This window comes from Oryctolagus cuniculus, chromosome 12 (genome assembly GCF_051225735.1).
Source record: "Oryctolagus cuniculus isolate XC-2025 breed Fujian yellow rabbit chromosome 12, ASM5122573v1, whole genome shotgun sequence".
NCBI lineage: Eukaryota > Metazoa > Chordata > Mammalia > Lagomorpha > Leporidae > Oryctolagus > Oryctolagus cuniculus.
Window position 1 is genome coordinate 95839891 of NC_142878.1, and position 17681 is coordinate 95857571.

General features: G+C 43.4%; 1 long non-coding RNA gene across 4 annotated transcripts in view; it reads right to left on the minus strand.

Annotated features, from left to right (window-relative positions):
• The window catches only part of LOC103346435 (NBPF family member NBPF3), a 270838-nt gene that overhangs the window by 192291 nt on the left and 60866 nt on the right, over positions 1-17681 (minus strand). For all 4 annotated transcript variants that reach the window (XR_016218301.1, XR_016218303.1, XR_016218304.1 and 1 more), the window contains exon 4: positions 10727-10865. This is a non-coding gene — a long non-coding RNA (NBPF family member NBPF3). The remainder of the gene's footprint in view (positions 1-10726; positions 10866-17681) is intronic.

Consider the following 17681-nt stretch of genomic DNA (forward strand, 5'->3'; position numbering starts at 1 on the left):
AGTAAAGTTACAGGTTACAAAATCAACATACAAAAGCAGTAGCTTTTTATATGCTAGCAACCAACTTGCCAAAAATGAAATCTAAAAAGTAATCCCATACACAATAGAGACAAAAAGAAAACATTTAGGAATCAATGTAACCAAATAAGTGAAAGATATCTACAATGATAATTCTAAAATGTTGAAGAAATGAATCATCAAGGACTCCCAAAATGGAAAAATATAACTTGCTCACGGATTGGAAGAATTAGTATAATTAAAATACCTGTATTAATTAAAGCAACCTACAAAATAAATGAAATTCCTATCAGACACCAATGACATTTTTTACAGAATGAGAAAATAATCCTAAATTCCCTAAGAAATCACAAAATATCAAGAATAGCCAAAATTATCCTGAGCAAAATTTAAAAAACAATCAACTTGGAGGCATCAGAATGCCTGCCTTCAAAACTAACTACAAAGCTATAGCAATCAAGGCAGCATGATAGTGGAATTTAATTAATTAATTCATCAATCCAAACAGGTAGAGACAATTGATTTTTCATGGAAGTGCCCAGACTATACAATGGAAAAAAGTATCATCTATTCAGTAAGTGGTGCTGGCAAAACTGGATGCATCTATGTAGAACTGAATATTACAGTACTATAAAAACTGAAAGCCTGTTATTAGTATCAAAATCATTGCAACTGGAGGACTTCATGCTCAGTGAAATTATCCTGATACAGAAAGACAAATATTAGATGTTCTCCTTTATATAATGAGAGCTAAAATTTTCTTTTACGAAAAAAGAAATCAGGCAACAACAACAAAAGAAAAACAGAAAAAAAGTTAATGCCTGTGTATATCAGTATTGCTGCAAATATAGTTTTGTTCAACTTTCTTTTATATCTTTATCAAACAAATTCTTAAGGATGATATACTACTATAATTTTAATAATTCATGATCATTTTAAAATTTACTGTGTATTAGTGTAGTAGTCATTTTTATAGAAACCTTTGATTTAATAAACATAAATCTCATAAGTACAACTTTTGGATTACAGCAGTTCTTCCCCCCATACCCACCCTCCAACCCGCAAACCATCCCAACTCCTACCCCCTCTTCCATCCCATTCTTCATTGAGATTCATTTTTAATGATCTTTATATACAGAAGATCAATTCTATACTAAGTAAAGATTTCAACAGACTGCACCCACACAGACACACAAACTTTAAAGTACTGTTTGAAGACTAGTTTTACCATTAATTCTCCTAGTACAACACATTAAGGACAGAGGTCCTACATGGGGAGCAAGTGCACCGTGATACCTGTTGTTGATTTAACAATTGACACTCTTCTATTTGACATCAGTGATCACCCTAGGCTCCTGGTCATGAGCTGCCAAGGCTATGGAAGCCTCGAGTCCACAAATTCCAACATTATTTAGACAAGGCCATAATCAAAGTGGAAGTTCCCTCCTCCCTTCAGAGAAAGGTACTGACCTCTTTGGCGGCCCTTTCTTTCCCTGGGATCTCACTCTTAGAGACCTTTCATGTGGGTGATTTTTTGCCACAGTGTCTTTCTTGTCTTTCCATGCTTGAAATGCTCTCATGGGCTTTTTAGCCAGATTCGAATGCCTTAAGGGCTGATTCTGAGGCCAGAGCACTGTTTAGGGTAGTTGTCATTCTAGGAGTCTGCTGTGTGGCTTGCTTCCCATGTTGGATCATTGTCTCCTTTTTAATTCTATTACTTTTTTTTTTGACAGGCAGAGTGGACAGTGAGAGAGAGAGAGAAAGACAGAGAGAAAGGTCTTCCTTTGCCATTGGTTCACCTTCCAATGGCCGCCGTGGCTGGTGCACTGTGGCCGGCGCACTGCGCTGATCTGAAGGCAGGAGCCAGGTGCTCCTGGTCTCCCATGGGGTGCAGGGCCCAAGCACCTGGGCCATCCTCCACTGCACTCCCTGGCCACAGCAGAGAGCCGGCCTGGAAGAGGGGCACCCGGGACAGAATCCGGCGCCCCGACCTGGATTAGAACCCGGTGTGCCAGCGCCGCTAGGCGGAGGATTAGCCGGCTTTTTTTTTTTTCCTATCTATTACTATCAGCAGACACTTGGTCTTATTTAGGTGATCCTTTTTTTGGTAACTTTTATTTAATAAATATAAATTTCCAAAGTACAGCTTTTGGATTACAGTGGCTTTTTCCTCCCCATAACTTCCCTCCCACCCACAACCCTCCCATCTCCCGTTCCTTCTTCCATTCCATTCACATCAAGATTCACTTTCAATTGTCTTTATATACAGGAGATCGATTTAGTATATATTAAGTAAAGATTTCATCAGTTTGCACCCACACAGAAACACAAAGTGTGAAATACTGTTTGAGTACTAGTTATAGCATTAATTCACATTGGACAACACATTAAGGACACAGATCCTACGTGGGGAGTAAGTGCACAGTGAATCCTGTTGTTGACTTAACGATTCACACTCTTGTTTATGGTGTCAGTAATCACCCCAGGCTCTTCTCATGAGTTGCCAAGGCTATGGAAGCCTTTTGAGTTCACCAACTCTGATCTTATTTAGACAAGGTCATAGTCAAAGTGGAAGTCCTCTCCTCACTTCAGAGAAAGGTATCTCCTTCTTTGATGGCCCATTCTTTCCACTGGGATCTCACTCCCAGAGATCTTTCGCTTAGGTTTTTTGTTTTTGGTTGTTTTTTCTTTGTTTGTTTATTTTGTTTGTTTGTTTGTTTTTGCCAGGGTATCTTGGCTTTCCATGCCTAAAAACACTCTCATGGGCTCTTCAGCCTAATCCGAATGCCTTAAGGGCTGATTCTGAGGCCAGAGTGCTGTGATCTCTTTGACACTTAATGCCATCTTACTAGTTAAAGTGATCAGTTTAAGTTCATAACTGATCATAAAGATAGGACTTTTTTTGTTTGATTACTTTTATTGCCCTTGCCTATATTCTTCCTTAATAGATGAACTCTTTATTGAATGGAATATAAAGCTCTTATGAGGTAAATTTAAAAATACACTATTTCAAAAATAAAAGATTTTAAAAGAATGACAAGCCCTCACTTTTTTAATTTCTGGTTTGTTAAGAATAGTGTACAAATTAAAATGTCTCTGTAGTGATTCTCAAAAACCAATAAAATCCCAAATATGAAAAAGCTTATCTCATATTCATTGTATTGCTCTGATGCTGTTCAATTTCACATACACACATGAAAACATACTACCATTTTAGTTTATTAAAGGAAATAATCTAAAATAAATATCATCACCAACTTAAAACACAGCCAGGTAGCCCTTCGACTGAGCATGACAAGAAAAGAACAGTTCAGTTATTTACAGGTTATGTTTTTGCTTGTATTAATTAACCATTTTCAAATACCATAATATTAGTTGTGACATTAATCATTTAAAACCCCTTAACTTTATACACCAAGTAACATGTTGGTATTTTTCCTTAAATTTCATCCACAAGAGTTGTACATATTTATGGGCTAGTGTGACATTTCAATACTCATATAAAATTTGTACTGATCAAATCTACATTAATCTTTGGCATTATTTTATGGACAGAGCCTTGGGCTCCTTTATTTCATTTTCTAATAAAAGATAACAGATTACTGTGAGCTACACACATCCCCGTGCATGATCCTAGGAAATGACTCAGTAATCTAAGGCTACTGGGATAATCATCCGTAAACCATTTTTTCCACCTAGTTTTAATATTGCAATTGGTTTCAAAAGCAAAACACGGAGAAACAATAAGGGGGAGGGGGGAGGAGAGAGAGAGAGAGAGAGAGAGAGAGAGAGAGAGAGAGAGAAGATACCACCCATCTAGTAGTTCATTACCCAAATGTCCAAAATACTCAGGGCTGATCTGACCCAGGCTGAAGCTGGGAGATGGTCTCCAATGTGGTAGCAAGAATCCAACTACTTAAGCCATCACTGGCTGCCACTGGTATCCTGAGCATTGTCTTTCCCACCATGCCAAATGTCTACCCTTCAAAAAACTGTCTGACACACCCTCATATAGCCCTGGCTTCCAGAGGAAGAGGCCACAGTCCCCTGTCTTGACCCCATCACTGCATGGTCTCCTACTCCCAAATCACTACACATGCCAAGCTCCTGCCCAACTCCAGCCACAGCATCTGGTTTAATGGATCCAACTGAAGACACTGGGGACCCTGGCCCACCAGGGTTACCAAACATGCAGTCACTGGATGTAAAGGCCCACATCTGAGGCAGAAGCAACCTGGATAACCACATGTCCAAAACTGAAACTGTATCACTGTTACACCACATATTAAAATCAGCTCAAAATGAACTGAAAGTCCATACAGAAGATCTGAACACTTACAACTTATAAAGTAGAAAAGTCCTTGACATCAGCCTCAAGAGTGGTTGCTTATGTGCTAACAACTAAAGCACAGAGAGCAAAAGCAAATGTAAGGAAATGAAACCCCAACAAACTAGTAAAGCAAAGATCAGTGAAATGAAAAGGCACACCAATGGATAGGAGGAAATATTAGCAAACCGGATGTGTGATCAAGGGAATAATACAAGGAAGGCATACCACTAAGCAGCAAAGAATACAATTTAAAAAGGACAAAGGACTGAATCAATGTTTTCCAACAAAGACATACAATGTACCCTGAGGGTATGTGAAAAAGTTCTGAACATTGCTATCATCAGCAAAATGCAAATCAAGATGACAGTGGTTATTATATCTGTTAAATGGCTACTATTAAAAAGTTAAAAGATAACAAGTATCGGGCACAATGTAGAGAAAACAGAACACACACTAGTGGAGGGAATGTAAATTGTGCCAGCCATAATGAAAAGCAATATGGAAGTTCCTCAAATGAAATTAAAAAAGGAACAACCTTTATTAGCCATGAATCCAAAAGAAAACCACCATCTCAGAGAACTGTCTGCACCCCCACATTCACTTCAGCATCATTCACAATTCCACGATATGGAAATAACCCAAATCTTTGTTGATGGACCCATAAGGAAAACTGGGATACACACACAGTGGAATCCTCACCAAACCTTAAAAACAAAGGAAATACTACTACTTCTCACGAGATGGATCCAAAAGTATGGAACTACAGGACATTACAATGAGTGAAACAAGACACAGAAATAAGAAATATTACATGATCACACTTACATGTGGAATATACAAAAGTCAAACTAACACAGTCAGAGAGCAGGAAAAATGAAGAGATGTTAGTCACAAGATACAAATATATGGTTATGGTGCTGGAGCTGGGGTGTAAAAGCTTAAGCCTCCACCTAGACGGCCAGCATCCCCTATGGGCACCAGACCGAGTCCCAGCTGCTCCACTTCCCATTCACCTCCCTGCTAATGTGCCTGGCGAAGCACTAGAAGATGTCCCAACGGCTTGGGCCACTGTGCCAAAGTGGGAGACCTGGGGTCCAGCCCTGCCACTGAGGACATTTGAGGAGTGAAATAATGCATGAGATGAGATATCCCTCATCCTCTCTCTCACTCGATCTTACTCTCTTTCCCTGCTTCCTGCCTTTCTTTTTTTTTTTTTATTTGACAGGTAGAGTTATACAGTGAGAGAGAGACAGAGAGAAAGGTCTTTCTTCTGTTGGTTCACTCCCCAAATGGCCCCTAGAGCTGGCGCTGCACTGATCCAAAGCCAGGAGTCAGGTCCTTCCTCCTGGTCTCCCACGCGGGTTCAGGTGCCCAGGCACTTGGGCCATCCTCCACCATCCCAGGCCACAGCAGAGAGCTGGACTGGAAGAGGAGCAACCGGGACTCGAACCCGGCACCCATATGGGATGCCGGCACTGCAGGCAGAGGATTAACCAAGTGAGCCATGGCGCTGGACCCTGCCTTTCAAATAAATCTTCTGGGAAAATACATATATAAATAAAATTTAAAAATTTTAAAAACGCTATAGGAGTGATAACTTTGTTAAGTAGCTTCATTGTACTACCCCTTTCATAGTGTATGGCAAGTACCAGGAGAGTCAAAAAGTTTGTGTGAAAATGCAATGTAAAGATCAGACTCATATCGAAACACACATTGCATGCCTTGAATATATACAATTTTTGTTTCTCAGTTGTATTGTAATAAGGCTGGAAAAATAAAACATGCAAAAATAGGTTCCTATACTTAAAATGCAAATAAAAATTAAGGAACTTAGGTTAATATTGTGGGGTTTTGGTAGGCTTCATGGGAAAGAAATGAGTTTTAAAACATTCATGATTGGGGCTGGCTGGCACTGTGGCGTAGCAGGTGAGGCCACCAAATGCAGTGCCGGCATCCCATATGGGCATCGGTTCAAGTCCCGGCTGCTCCACTTCCAATCCAGCTTTCTGCTATGGACTGGGAAAGCAGTAAAGGATGGCCCAAGTCCTTGGGCCCTCGCACCCACGAGGGAGACTTGGAAGAACCTCTTGGCTCCTGGCTGCGGATCAGCAGAGTTCTGGCCATTGCGGCCAACTGGGGAGTGATCCAGCAGATGAAAGACCTCTCTCTCTCCCTCCGCCTCTCCTTCTCTCTCTGTGTAACTCTGACTTTCAAATAAATAAATCTTAAGAAAAACATTCATGAACTTGACTAAACTAAATTTCAGGCAGTTTATATCTTGAAAATAAAGATTCAGGATTTCTATCAAGAGAATATTTAAGACAATATCCAAGTAACACATTACACTGTCACCTCACCTCCCTCAGACTGAAAACTCAGAAATAGAAAATAAAAGTTAGTATATCTGAAGGAAACCAGGAAAGTGAGAAGTGAAATTAGAATTATAAATTACCATATGGTATTCTCCCACCGATGGGTGTACATTCCTATATGCATGTAACACAGTTACATATTACAGGCAGGTTGAGAATTCGCCCAATTAAACCATGGAACTGAAAACGCAGGGCCTGCTTCATCAGCATGTCACCAGTGACACGGCAACTGGACCCAACGAAAAAGAGTACACTCTCTGCTGTCCAAATTCTTGCTGGATTTCACTTGAATTTGTACTTTGTAAATGAAGGCTGATAGGAAGATGGGGCAAGTGCTGGGGCTTGGAGCCAGGGGGCTCATGCATAGTTTGATCTCTCACTGACTCACCGGGACAGGTCTTGGTCACAGTCCTCAGGCTCACTGCCCTAAAATGCCTTCCATTTCCCATCACTGGTGACCACAATGGCCCTTGGTTCAAAGCAATAGTTGGGTGTGGGCACATTATGTTTAGAGAACACACCTTTGGGGAGGCACCATGGTAGTTTCTCACCTAAACTCAATCTAAATTCCTAGGGTTTCCATATTGAAATGCATGACAATTTTTAAACAGCCCAATCTGCATTTTTCAGTTCCTACCAGGAGCTACACATTATGGAGTTAGTTCTGTCAAGTTTTAGAATTTACACTTTCCTATAGTTTTCACAATGACATTCTTTCAGCTTATTTTGTAATCACAGGAAAGGAAGGAGGGAGGAGGGCAGCATGCTGGGGAGAGGAGGGAAAGGTAAAGTATCACTATACTCCTCAATCTGTGTCTATGAAATACATGATATCTGTTCACCTCTGTATAAATAAAAATTATTAAAAAAAGAAATTTAGCTGTGAAAACTGCAAGAGGAAATAAACGAACCAAATGGAGATATCATGTATTTAAGTTGAAGAACAAAGCAAAACATGGCAATACCAAAATATTAAACCAGGATGCTCACAGCAGTATGGCAGGGCCTTCCCCGTGGAATGAGTAGCAGTACAGGCCTACGGCATCTTAGTCACCAGGGGCTGCAGCCCCTGCCAGGGTCAGAGGTGCTCACGCTGCACTTGCTTCACTGGATCAATAGGTGGCAACGTCTTCACTGATCAGGTTGCTTTAGAACCCATTTTCATAAATGGCAGGACCCCAGTAGATATCATGAAGTATTTTACCAGAAAACTGTGGGTCCCATTACATTTATCATATTATCTCTATGTACCTCAAAAATTTAGGGTCTGCCAGGAATTACTCAAATTCTACCTGCACAGAGCAGAGGGCTATACACCATGAACATTAGTCTACTACAAGAATATCTCTTGGGGACGGCACTGCGGCATAGCAGGAAAAGCTTCTGCCTGTAGTGCCGGCATCTCATAAGAGCACTGGTTTGAGTCCCCACTGCTCCACTTCTGATCCAGCTCTGTGATATAGCCTAGGAAAGTGGAAGATGGCCAAAGTGCTTGGGCTCCTGCACCCACAGAGAGACCCAGAAGCAGCTCCGGGCTCCTGGCTACATATCAGCTCAGCTCCAGCCATTGCGGCCCTATGGGGAGTGAACCAGCAGATCGAAGACCTTTCTCTTTTTCTCTCTCTGCCCCTGCCTCTCTGTAGCTCTGCCTTTCAAATAAATAAATCTTTAAGAAAAACCTTTCTTTCCCCATTTGACACTCACATGTCATCTTCCATAGTAATCAGGTGGGGAAATCAAGCAAGGTGATCCATTAGTGTAGGAGGAGTTATCAATCACATAGAGCTCAGTGTTTGCTGAGGCAGTACTTTTAAATTTAACATCATATGTATGAAAATGTTTACAAGGTTTAAATGTCTTTGAAAGCAGCACTCTGAAAACTACACATATACCAATTCATTGAAGGATTTCCTGGACTCCATGCCTGTTCTCTCACTACAGCACTTCAGTAGAAAGCTTTATAATATTTGCAATACTGAACTGCAAGTCACAGTTTTAGTTTCCCCATACGTAATTATAGAGGCCTACATAACTCACAAACACAATTGTATAAAGGTAACAAAGGCATTGTTTGTAGAAAACTTGTCACCTAGTTTTCCCCCATAGATATGACTTTAGTTAAGCAGAGGAAAAGCATCTTAAGATGTTTGGCATAAACCACTCTAATTTTGGAATTTCCTCACAAAGTTTCTATATTTTAACTTCTTATTAGTAGTGCACTAGTAGTTGCTAGCCTAGGCTTTTTGTGGGAGATGCTAAAGTTTCATGGTAGTCACAGGAACAGAGGTTTGTGGAAAAGGTGACAGAACTGAGACGCAAAAGTGAAAAGCAAAAGAATCACATATTCATGTGGCTTTGAGAAGGGTGTAGGGACCAGACAGCCTTTGAGATGCCTGGTGATTGTTATCAGAGAACATCTGTGGACTGGGAGCATGAGAAAACAAAAGAACAGATTTTTCTTGGTTTGTTGTGTGTGAGGGCAAATTATGGAATCAAGGAATCAAGTTTGAAAATAGCCAACACGAGAAAACCATGGGCAATATAAATAGGTCAAGCTAACGATGAGAGAAAGAGCCAAGACCTTCCTGAAACACGGTACAGAGATAAGGCTGCCTAGGATGAGAAGACCAGTGAGAACAAACACATAGACTGAACATGGGGTCATTTCAACTTCTGGATTTGATCAATCAGCACTAACAGGAACACCAAGAGTGGATAATGAGGAAACTGGAACATCCACGAGGACGTGCACCAAGGAGCTGTTTCGGAGTAGTCACTGGTCAGCATCTCATAAGATGAGGATCAAGGAATGATCCTGGGATGTCAACACGAGTAACTGCTAACCAGAAGGAAGGGAGACTTAATTCACCACATACTGTAAGAACCAAACCACAAAACACAATACCTACGGATTTTGAAATTTTGTGTTGTTTAAAACACAGGGACAAACAGGGATTTCAATTCACCAACCGATGGTTTAGAACCAATTACACGGCAACCAGAGTGGATACTGCCCAGAAACAATGCCCCTGCCTTCTCAGACCTAAAAATGGTCTACAAATATCATAATCCGAATGATTTCAGTATTTCAAAATCGAATTTAGAAGTAAAAAGAACCTGTATTGAGTTATTCAGAACCTTATAGTTTTATACCTGAAACAAATATACTTAGGAAGTAATGCTACCCTCTCAAAATTTCGGTGCCATCCTCTGATGATAAACGGAGTCCCCATATTCCTAGTTAATGCAATAGTATGACTGGGATATGTAAATCTTACATGATATGTCTTCCCAGATAACCACACTCATTAACACAATACAACAATGTATTCCTCAGGAACTTTTTCATAAAATTAGGGAAACACTGGATATCACAGAGGCAGAATTAGAATTCAGTGGGGCAATGACAACAATGTACAACCATCCTTTTGAGTTTAGCAGTCAAAGTTATTACTGCTGTGTTGGAGAACCTTCAACGCAAACTGAGAGAAACTATCTTAGCAAATTAGGAAAAACAGGAAGCAAAGCCTGTGAGCAGGAACTTCCTTCCTGGATGACCAGATCCACTTTCTCAGCTCCTATCCACTAAGTAGAACTATAAATCCAGAAAATAAAACAAGAGACCTGGAAATTAACACAGTTGCTGGGCATCTTAATTGCCCACCTATAAGAAGATGACTCACCTGCGGGCACCTGCTGGTTCACCCATCCTGGCATCAGAATTCAGCCAGGTAGGCTCACACCTCCTGGAACTGTCTGTGATACCTCCGAGCACATATACGGTTTACAATATACAATTTAAAATCTATTTAGAACATATGATATGAAATTTATAATATATAATAAAAGGTTATCATATAAAATACAGTATTCAATTTATAACATACAATTTATTCTTCCTTCCCCCTGGCTCCTGAAGGCCCAAGTGTCCCCTGCCTGTGTCCAGGACCGGCATATGATACGCACAAACATTTCAAGAAGACTCACCAGGTGAGGATGGACAAACCTGAGGGTCCTGTTGAATCTACTGCCACTCCTCTGACACTGGCAGCCCGGCCCTTCCTGTAGGTGTTGCTCTCGGCTGCTCACCTCCTTGTTCTTAGGGCCAGGGCTTAGCACATGCTCCAATGAAGAGCTCCACGGCGCTGGACACCAAGAAGAGAAAAGGGAAACAGCAGCACTGAGCACCCCTTTTATAAACTCGGTATTCAACAGCATACATCATTTCTGGTCGGATTACCTGCAGGCTCCAACCAATCAAAAAACAAAGACCAAGCCCACGCAGGGGTGTGGCTCCAGGCTTCTCCTGGGCTCCTGCTGTCTGTCCCCAGTAGGCAGTGAAGCCAGGCGCCAGTGCAGTGGGGCCACAGGTCAATTGTTTGCTTCACTTTTGTCATGAAATTTATTCCACCATTCGATTTAAAATTTGACAGAGTTTTTCTCTTTAGGTACAATACATACTCATCTGCTTTTTCTCCTTAGAGTGTTCAAATAAAGTGAAATTGCTTTTATAGGACTTATGCATTGGGAGTGGTGGCTGTTTTTCAACTACTAGATTACAGAAAGAAAACAAGGGTGGGATGCTGGCATTACAGGTGATGGCTTAACCCACTGCACCACAACACTGTGGTGTAGTGGTGACTCCTGCGGTGCCAGCATCCCATATAGGCAGCAGTTCGAGTTCTGGTACTCGGATTCCAATCCAGCTCCCTGCTAATGTGCCTGGGAAAGCAGCGGAGGATGGCCCAGCTCTTGGGCTCCTGGCTCTTGGCTTAAAAATTTGCTCTGTGGGCCAACGCCGTGGTAAAGTAGGTAAAGCATCCCTCCGGCAGTGCCAGCATCCCTCATGGGTGCGGTTCGTGCCCCCGATGCTACTCTTCCAATCTAGCTTTCTGCTTATAGCCTGGAAAAGCAGCAGAAGATAGCCTCACTTCTTGGGCCCCTGAAACCATGTAGGGGACCTCAAAGAAGCTCCTGGCTCCAGCTTTTGAATTGGTTCACCTCTGGCCATTGCAACCATTTGGGGAGTAAACCATTGGACGGAAAACCTCTCTCTCTGTAACTCTACCTCGCAAATAAATAAATAAATCTTTAAAAAAGTTGCTCTATCTCCCACTGCTTTTCAGAGAGAAGGTGGATAAAAAGGTGCTGTGCGCTCTAAATCCATTTGACAAAAAGGACTAAGATAATCTAAGATCAGGAGCAGTAGTAAGCAGCCTTTGAACCACAAAATAGAATAAAAACTATGTTGCTTAGCACACCAAGTGTTGGTCCACTACTACTCAAAAGCAAAGCATTTCATCCTTGTAATTATGCTCACAGGACACGCACTTATATACCCTAATGGTTGCGAAATTTTCTTCAGAATACAAGACTTTAATTTTTACAGAAGAGAAAATGCCAGCTTTGATAAAATGAACATGCCTGCACTCGAAGGGAAAATTAAACCTTCAGAAAAAAAGCAGTGAAACCACCAGATTGTGAAAAGAGTATTTTATCCAACAGGAAGTTTCTGAAAGCTGTTTTCTGTCATAAACAAACAAGGTGCCCAAACTCAGGACTGAACAACACATTCTACCAGTGCCACACAGCCACGATACTAAATTATTGTTCTTGCCAAGGCTTCAAATAGAGGGTACATTTCTAATTATGCTGGGTAAGCTCCAACACCCTCAGTTTTGAGCAAGCCGAAAACTGTAGTCTAATGCTGCAAACTTCTATCAAGTTCCTAGTACCACGGGTTCAGTAAGTTATAACACACCTAAGATGGTGAATTTACTGATGACCAAAGATTGCCAAAACGACTTTTCACATACATTTCCTCAGGTTTTTAAACAAAAGGCATTTTAAAGTTGCTATAGCAATATAAAGGGAAAGTAAAGAATGACCAATCACACTGCCTCTGTTAAGGTCAGAGATGCTCTGTCTCACCTGCATTCCCTGTACGGCCGGCGCGCTGTGGCCGGCGCACCGCGCTGATCCGATGGCAGGAACCAGGAGCCAGGTGCTTTTCCTGGTCTCCCATGGGGTGCAGGGCCCAAGCACTTGGGCCATCCTCCACTGCACTCCCTGGCCACAGCAGAGAGCTGGCCTGGAAGAGGGGCAACCGGGACAGAATCCGGCGCCCCAACTGGGACTAGAACCCAGTGTGCCGGCGCCGCTAGGCGGAGGATTAGCCTAGTGAGCCGCGGCGCCGGCCAGAAAGGCATAGTTTCTAATTTCACAAGGCTGTAGTGATTGTATCTGGTGCCCAACACAGACAACCTAGTGCTTGCTGTGCTGCTCAAAAAATCCCAGCAAACCTTGTGGTCAATTCAATTCTAGAAGTCTCTTCTGCCTTCTCATTAACTGCTACTTATATTCCTCTGTTTTTCTTATGACTTTCCCACATGGAGCATTCTCTAAAATACCTTCAGGCCAGACTTCAGCCCCTGGATCCTCAAGAGTACAATAATGTACAGTTTGCAGGGCACTGTTAAGAGGTCAGGGAGAAGTCCCCTGGTGTTAATAGCTTGAGTAATATTGTTTTCTCCTTTAGACCACATCATTAAGGTGCTTTCATTATCCATAAAGCAATTCTTTATGTCACAGCAAATGAGATCCGGCACTAATTCAAAAAGGCTAATTTCAACCTAACAAAATAATTTATTCCTAATAACTAAAGGACCAAGACAATGACCAAAATTTGTAAAGACTTGTTATGATACATGAGGGATCTTCAAACATTATATAAAACATACGTATTACAAAAAATATGCATGGGCTTAAAAAATTTTTACACTAAAATAAAGGTATCTTTTGATTCCATTTCCCATTAACTTTCTGAACTATTCTGATGAAGAAAAGAAAAAGCACGGTTTTAAAAATGAATCCTACCAGAGCAAAGGATGATGCTACATGATAATTTACAAGGGAGAAGCCAGCAGAGAAGACGCAAGAAGCCCAACGAAAAAAAATGCTGCCCTTCCTGAATTGCAAGGTGACTTGAAGCAGAGGAATGAGATTTCCTTTCCAAGTTAGAACAAATGCACACATTAGCATTAAGTTCTTTTTTAAAAAAGATTTATTTTACTTATTTGAAAGAGTTAGAGAGACAGAGACAGAGACAGAGACAGAGACAGAGAGGTCTTCCAACAGCTTGTTCACTCCCCAAATGACTGCCAATGGCCAGTGCTGAGCTGATCCAAAGCCAGGAGCCAGAATTTTCTTCTAGGTCTCCCACACGGGTGCAGGACCCCAAAGACTCAGGTCATCTTCTACTGCTTTCCCAGGGCTTAGCAGAGAGCTGGCTCAGAAGTGGAGCAGCCGGGACATGAACCAGCACCCATATGGGATGCCAGTACTGCAGGCCAACACTTTATCCTGCTGTGCCACAGCGCCGGCCCCAGCATCAAGTTCTGATAGGACCATCTCCTCGTCCTGAGGCTCTGCTCCATACTACTGGAAAGACACAGTTTTACCTTCTAAGCTACACACAGATTTAGTGACAGCCTCCAGAGCACCATGGCTTGCTGTGCCACCCTGGCATCCCAGGAAGATCCCACAGTCCCAGCAGGAAGCACTCAGCTCCACCATGAGGCGGCACTCAAAAGTCTTCACCATGGGTGTCTGCAATCACAGTTGGATATCCAAGTGGTCACACAGATCCGAGGAACTCTGTTACATGTTTTCCGGCATCTGGAAACTCAGAAGTCAACTCAGTACATTTCCAGAGGCCAGAGCCTCTACACCTAGGACCAAGCAGCTCAGAACATGTCCTGGGGTGGGGGCAGTGAACTTCCCAAGGCAGGAAGTGTTCAAGTTGCACATAAAGTCCTGACCTCTGGTCCAAGATCCATTTGTGGGGATCTTGAGGTGACCTTAGTTATAAGGGGGCTGCTTGGATGCAACATTTCTATCAGGGGCCTTGTCTGGACCTTGATTGCCAGGCTCAGAGCAGGAATAGAGCAGGGACAGACTGTCCCATGAGTCATTTGCGAGCACAGTTCTCAAAGTGTGGTACCATAGAAACACTAAGCGGAGCTGTGGGGACCCAGTACTGCTCAGAGAACTTGCAGGAGGTCTCTGCCACACAGCAGCATTCCAGTTCCTCTCAGTGCTCTAGGTCAGGGGTGAGGAGCCTTACTCTAGAAAAAGATACCAGTCCTAGCTAGACAAGACAAGAGGTCTCTAAGAAAATCGAGGAGCGTGATCACGAGACAGTATGACTAACTAGTCCACACAATCCTCAGGGAGCTGATTTAATACGACATAAGTCTGCCCAGGTGCCCTGGAGTGTCACAGGATTAGACCTGGACTGGTTAAAGCCAATGGGTTATATTCAGCAGCCAGGGCCAACCTCATGGGCGTGCAGCCTACATGGTCACACAGAAACAGTCACACGGCTCGCTCTCTGAAGGGCCTGCACTGGGTTTAAACCTCTGCTGGTGGTGTCTTAAAAATCCTCAAAACTCTGTCTTTGAACTTGTGTTTTGTAAGCCAGTCAAAAGAGCATGAGTCTGAGCCAAGGAGGTAGGTGGAAGAAAGGAAAGAGCTTTATGTTTTAGTATCTTTAGTGGCCCTTTACCCCTGCCTTTGGAACAAGGTCCTCACAAAATTGTGCAGCAGGCCCAGTTAGCAGTGGTGAGGTAAACCCCTCCCAAGTAGCCAGCCACACTTTGAAGGAGGGAACTGAAGACTAATCAGGGATGGGCTTTTGGTATAGCGACTAAGCCTCTACTGCAATCCCCACAGCTCATGTTAGAGTGCCCAGGATCAAGTCCTGGCTGAAGTCCTGATTCCAGCTTCCTACTATTCCAACCTGGGAGGCAGCAGGTGATGGCTCAAGTACTTACATCCCTGCCACTCACATGGGAGACTTGGATTGAGTTCCCAGACCCTGGCTTCACATACCTTTCCAGCTGTTGAGGGCATTAGGGAAGTAAACTAACGCATGAAATATTTCTTTCTTCCTTTGAAATAAATAATAAATAAATTTTAAAAAGACTAATCACCAGGGACCTTGAGGACTCCTCAAACCCTCTGGTCCTAACCCTACCAGCAAATCTCCTTTCATACCTCAAGGTCCCTCTTAAAAGTCAGTTCCAGTCCCAGGGTGGCAAGGTACCCTCCTCAGACTCCCCCGCCCCCTGCCAACAGCTCAAGACTCCCCACTGGTGTGAACCAGGACACAAGACCTATGTTAACAAATCACAGCATGAGGCCACAGCATTAGCAAGAAGGGTCCTTAGTGATACAGCTCAAGTCCCTGTAGTTATTTATGCTCCACACACAGACAAGCCCAAAGACTAGGACCACTGGTTTTCTCTGGCTACCACCTCTCTGATACCCCAACTCTGGAACCGATGGAAGCTGAGGTTCCAACCCCAGGAGGGACACAGCTCTGGGGCAAGCAAAGCAGGATTTCAACTGGAACTTCACTGATCTTGATATATGGCCTAGGGCAGGTTCCCACTTCCTTTAACTAATATTTAAAAGGCTATCAGAAGTGCCTCCCTCACAGACCTTTGAAGAGAATTAGACAGGACAATGTGGTATAATTCAAAAAAACAAAAACAAACAAACAAAAAAAACCTCTTGCTTCCCCTCCTTGTGTTGTTATTTAGAAATGAGACAACGGTACCTTAAGAAGCCTGACAACTGAAAGTGCTTCATTAATGCTGATTGTGCTAAACATCCTTTCTTGTCCCTCCGACCTTTATTCTTGTGACCAGAGCCTTCATTAACCATCACTTCCTGTCCCAAGACGCAGCAGTGAGGGCAGTTAGTTCTGCATATATCAAATACCAACCGTGACCAGGGACTACAGGAATGAAAGCAGAGAGATAAAGTCCTGCCCTGGACAAGCTCACAGTCTTGCATGAAATAGGTATACAGCAAATAAATGGTGATTAAATGGGTAAGTACTTTACATATATAAAGAGTGTGTAACAGAAATATTTCTGTAATGAAATACATCCAAAAGCTCTGGATACTTACCTCTGTCAGGGGAAGGAGAGAAAAGTATCACAGAAAAGGAAGACACCCATACGGGATGCTGGTACAGCTGGCGGTGGCTTCACTGACTATGCCATGGCTCTGCCCGCCCCACACCCCCAAACCCCCAACAACCCAGGCTGTTCCCACTTGTGATCAAGCTGTCTGTGTGCAGTCTGTGAAAATTCACCAGATTCTGTGCAAATTAATTCGAGCGCCCCATGCCCGTTTTCCTGCACACACACCTTACACTTCCGAACAACCTGGAGAAGAGAGGCCGTGAGTCAAGGTCCTCTTCTCAAGGACGCGACCAAGGCTACTGCTGGCCAGGGACAGAAAACACCCAAGACGCAACCGAGGCCATGGGAAAAGTTCTTCCTCTCCCAAACCCCGCCACCACCCACACCCACCAGGACTCCTGTCACTCTCCACCTCCCTTTCCTCTCCTCCACGCGGGTTTCTGCCCCTCCCTTCCTCACCTCCACACCTACACATCACCTTTTCATTCTCCCCCCTTCCTCTCTCCTCCCGCATCCCCCTTGAGCCCCTCCCTCCTCCACTTTCTATCCCAACTACCCCTCAAACACACACACCCTCCCCGCTCTCTGCACCTCGGGCCCTACCCACCCAGTGACAGGAAGGCCACCACAACCAACCATCCACAGAAAGAGCTGAGTGGATATGAAGCCAGGAGCCAGGAGCTTCCTCCAGGACTCCCACACAGGTCTTCAACTGCTTTGCCTGGCCACAGCAGAGAGCTGGAACGGAAGTGGAGCTGCTGGGACTCGAACCAACACACATATGGAATGCTGGTACTGCAGGCTGCTTCACCCGCCAAGCCATGGCTCCGACCGCCGCCCCACCCAGGCTTTTCCCACTTGTGATCCCGCTGTCTCCTCAAACGCCTAGGAAAGCAGAGGAAGTGGCCCAAGGACTTGGGCCCCCGAACCCACACCGGAGTACTGGATACAGTACCTGGCTAGGGC